General features: G+C 35.2%; 1 non-coding gene across 1 annotated transcript; it reads right to left on the bottom strand.

The window, feature by feature from the left end:
- Positions 1-2,815: 2,815 nt before the first annotated feature.
- LOC112768139 (small nucleolar RNA R71) lies at positions 2,816-2,923 on the bottom strand. The gene has a single exon (XR_003185583.1). It is a non-coding gene; the product is annotated as a small nucleolar RNA R71 (small nucleolar RNA).
- Between the last annotated feature and the right edge of the window lie 1,742 nt (positions 2,924-4,665).

Raw genomic sequence — 4,665 nt, 5'->3', positions numbered from 1 at the left:
TTAGACTGAGCACATATCTCTTAGATTCCTTGATCAGAATCTTCTTGGTATAAGCTAGAACCCTTTGGTGGCCACTCTTGAGAATCCGGAAAGTCTAAACCTTGTCTGTGGTATTCCGAGTAGGATTCAAGGATTGAATGACTGTGACGAGCTTCAAACTCGTGATTGTTGGGCGTAGTGACAGACGCAAAAGAATCAATAGATTCTATTCCGACATGATCGAGAACCGACAGATGATTAGTCATGCTGTGACAGAGTATTTGGACCATTTTCACTGAGAAGATGGGATGTAGCCATTGACAATGGTGATGCCCTACATACAGCTTGCCATGGAAAGGAGTGTGAATAATTGAAGGAAGGCAGTTGGAAAACAGGGATTCAATAGGGACAAAGCATCTCCATACACTTATCTGAAATTCCCACCAATGATTTACATAAGTAACTCTATCTTTATTTTATGTTTTATTTATTATTATTTTCGAAAACCATTATAACTTTTATAATCTGCCAGACTGAGATTTACAAGATGACCATAGCTTGCTTCATACCAACAATCTCCGTGGGATCGACCCTTACTCACGTAAGGTTTATTACTTGGACGACCCAGTGCACTTGCTGGTTAGTTGTGCGAAGTTGTGAAGAATGTAAGTGAACCATAGTAGTGTATACCAAGTTTTTCGAGCCATTACTAAAAATTGTTCGAGTTATGAAAAGAGTAAATCACAATTTTGCCTATCAAGTTTTTGGCACCGTTGCCGGGGATTGTTCGAGTTTGGACAACTAACAGTTCATCTTGTTGCTCAGATTAGGTAATTTTCTTTTCAAAAAGTTTTGCAAAAATCTTTCAAAAAAAATTTTCTTTGTTTTCATTTTTCAAAAAAATAATTTTTGAAAAAAAAATACAAAAAAATTAATAAAATCATAAAAACAAAAAATATTTTGTGTTTCTTGTTTGAGTCTAGTGTCAATTTTTAAGTTTGGTGTCAATTGCATGTTTTTAAAATTTATGTATTTTTCAAAAATTCATGCATGGTGTTCTTCATGATCTTCAAGTTGTTTTTGGTAAGTCTTCTTGTTTGATCTTCATATTTTCTTGTTTTGCGTCTTTTGTTGTTTTTCATATGCATTTTTGCATTCTTAGTGTCTAAATATTAAAAATTTCTAAGTTTGGTGTCTTGCATGTTTTTTCTTTTCTTGAAGATTTTCAAAAATAAGTCTTGATGTTCATCTTGATCTTCAAAGTGTTCTTGGTGTTCATCTTGACATTTATAGTGTTCTTGCATGCATAATTGGTTTTGATCCAAAATTTTTATGTTTTGGGTTATTTTTGTGTTTTTCTCTCTCCTCATTAAAATTAAAAATAAAAAATATCTTTTCCGTATTTCTCTCATAAAATTCGAAATTTTGGGTTGACTTAGTCAAATTTTTTTTAAAATAAGTTGTTTCTTGTTAGTCAAGTCAAGATTTCAATTTTAAAAATCTTATCTTTTCAAAATCTTTTTCAAAAATCAAATCTTTTTCATTTTTTTATTATTTTCAATATTTTTTTAAAATTAATTTTCAAAATCTTTTTCTTAATTTTATCTCATAATTTTCGAAACTTTACTAACAATTAATGTGATTGATTCAAAAAGTTGAAGTTTGTTACTTTCTTGTTAAGAAAGGTTCAATCTTTAAATTTTAGAATCATATCTTTTAGTTTTTTGTTAGTCAAGTAATCAATTTTAAATTTTAAAAATCAAATCTTTTTCAACTATATCTTTTCAATCATATCTTTTCAATCATATCTTTTTCAAAATCAATTTCAAAATCTTCTCTAACTTCTTATCTTTTCAAAATTAATTTTCAAATCATTTTCAACTAACTAATTGACTTTTTGTCTGTTTTAAAATTCTTATCTTTTTTTTTTTCAAAACCACCTAACTACTTTTCTCTCTCTAATTTTCGAAAATCATCTCCCTCTTTTTCAAAATTCTTTTAATTAACTAATTGTTTCAATTTTTAATTTTATTTCTTTTCTTAATTTTCAAAAATCACTAACCATTTTTTCAAAAACAATTTTCGAAATTCTCTTCCTCTCATATTTTTCTATTTATTTATTTATTTACTAACACTTCTCTTCATCTTAAAAATTTGAACCCTCTCTTCCCCTCTGTGTTCAAATTTTTCCTTCTCATTCTTCTATTCTTTTATTCTTCTACTCACATAAAGGAATCTCTCTACTGTGGTAAAGAGGATCCCTATTATTATTTTATGTTCCCTTCTTTCTCATATGAGCAGGAGCAAGGACAAGAATATTCTTGTTGAAGCAGATCCTGAACCTGAAAGGACTCTGAAGAGGAAACTAAGAGAAGCTAAAATACAACAATCCATAGACAACCTTACAGAAATTTTTGAAAAGGAAGAGGAGATGGCAGCCGAAAATAATGACAACAACAATAATGCAAGGAGGATGCTTGGTGATTATACTACACCTACTTCCAATTTTTATGGAAGAAGCATCTCAATCCCTGCCATTGGAGCAAACAATTTTGAGTTGAAGCCTCAATTAGTTGCTCTAATGCAACAGAACTACAAGTTTCATGGACTTCCATCAGAAGATCCCTACCAGTTTTTAACTGAGTTATTGCAAATTTGTGATACTGTTAAGACTAATGGAGTAGATCCTGAAGTCTACAGGCTCATGCTTTTTCCTTTTGCTATAAGAGACAGAGCTAGAACATGGTTGGACTCACAACCTAAAGATAGCCTAGACTCCTGGGATAAGCTGGTCACGGCCTTCTTGGCTAAGTTCTTTCCTCCTCAAAAGCTGAGCAAGCTTAGAGTGGATATTCAGACCTTCAAACAAAAAGATGGTGAATCCCTCTATGAAACTTGGGAAAGATACAAACAGTTGACCAAAAAGTGTCCTGCTGACATGCTTTCAGAGTGGACCATTTTAGATATATTCTATTATGGTCTATCTGAGTTCTCTAAGATGTTACTGGACCATTCTGCAGGTGGATCTATCCACCTAAAGAAAACGCATGCAGAAGCTCAAGAACTCATTGACATGGTTGCAAATAACCAATTCATATACACTTCTGATAGGAATCTTGTGAGTAATGGGACGCCTCAGAGGAAGGGAGTTCTTGAAATTGATGCTCTGAATGCCATATTGGCTCAGAACAAAATGTTGACTCAGCAAGTCAACATGATTTCTCAGAGTCTGAATGGATTGTAAAATGCATCCAACAGTACTAAAGAGGCATCTTCTGAAGAAGAAGCTTATGATCTTGAGAACCCTGCAATGGCAGAGGTGAATTACATGGGTGAACCCTATGGAAACACCTATAATCCCTCATAGAGAAATCATCCAAATTTCTCATGGAAGGATCAACAAAAGCCCCAACAAGGCTTTAATAATGGTGGAAGAAACAGGCTTAGCAATAGCAAGCCTTTTCCATCATCTTCTCAGCAACAGACAGAGAATTCTGAGCAGAGCTCCTCTAACTTAGCAAACATAGTCTCTGATCTATCTTAGGCCACTTTAAGTTTCATGAATGAAACAAGGTCCTCCATTAGAAACTTGGAGGCACAAGTGGGTCAGCTGAGTAAGAAAGTCACTGAAACTCCTCCTAGTACTCTCCCAAGCAATACAGAAGAGAATAAAAAAAGAGAGTGCAAGGCCATTGATATTGTCAATATGGCCGAATCCAAGGAGGAAGGGAAGGACGTGAATCCCAATGAAGAAGACCACATGGGACGTCTTCCAGACAAGAAGGAGTTCCCTATTGAGGACCTAAAGGAATCTGAGGCTCATATAGAGACCATAGAGATTCTATTAAACCTCCTTCTGCCATTCATGAGCTCTGAAAACTATTCTTCCTCTGAAGAGGATGAAGAAGTAACTGGAAAGCAAGTTGCTCAATATCTAGGAGCCATCATAAAGCAGAATGCCAAGTTGTTTGGTAATGAGACTGGGAAAAATGAATCTCCTTTGCTCATTAGTGAACTAGATACATGGGTTCAGCAAACTTTAACTCAAAAGAAACAAGACCCTAGTAAATTCTTAATACCCTGTACCATAGGCACCATGACCTTTGAGAAGGCCCTGTGTGACCTGGGGTCGGGTATAAATCTAATGCCACTCTCTGTCATGGAGAAGCGGGAGATCTTTGAGGTACAGGCTGCCACATTCTCATTAGAGATGGCAGACAAGTCAATTAAACAAGCTTATGGAATGGTAGAGGACGGGTTAGTGAAGGTTAAGGGCCTTTATATCCCTGCTGATTTCATAATCTTAGACACTAGGAAGGAGGAGGATGAATGCATCATCCTTGGAAGACCCTTCTTAGTTACAGCAAGAGCTGTGATTGATGTTGACAAAGGAGAGCTAGTCCTTCAATTGAATGGGGACTACCTTGTGTTTAAAGCTCAAGGATCTTCCTCTGCAACCATGGAGAGGAAGCATGAAAAACTTCTCTCAATACAGAGTCAAACAAAGCCCCCACAATCAAACTCTAAGTTTGGTGTTGGGAGGCCACAACCAAACTCTAAGTTTGGTGTTGAACCCCCACATTCAAACTCTAAGTTTGGTGTTGGGAGGTCCCAACAATGCTTTGAACACCTGTGAAGCTCCATAGGAGCCTAATGTCAAGCTATTGACATTAAAGAAGCACTTAT

The sequence above is a fragment of the Arachis hypogaea genome, chromosome 2, assembly GCF_003086295.3.
Source record: "Arachis hypogaea cultivar Tifrunner chromosome 2, arahy.Tifrunner.gnm2.J5K5, whole genome shotgun sequence".
Lineage (NCBI taxonomy): Eukaryota > Viridiplantae > Streptophyta > Magnoliopsida > Fabales > Fabaceae > Arachis > Arachis hypogaea.
Note: the sequence above shows the minus strand (reverse complement) of the source record. Positions and strands in the feature narration are given on the sequence as shown.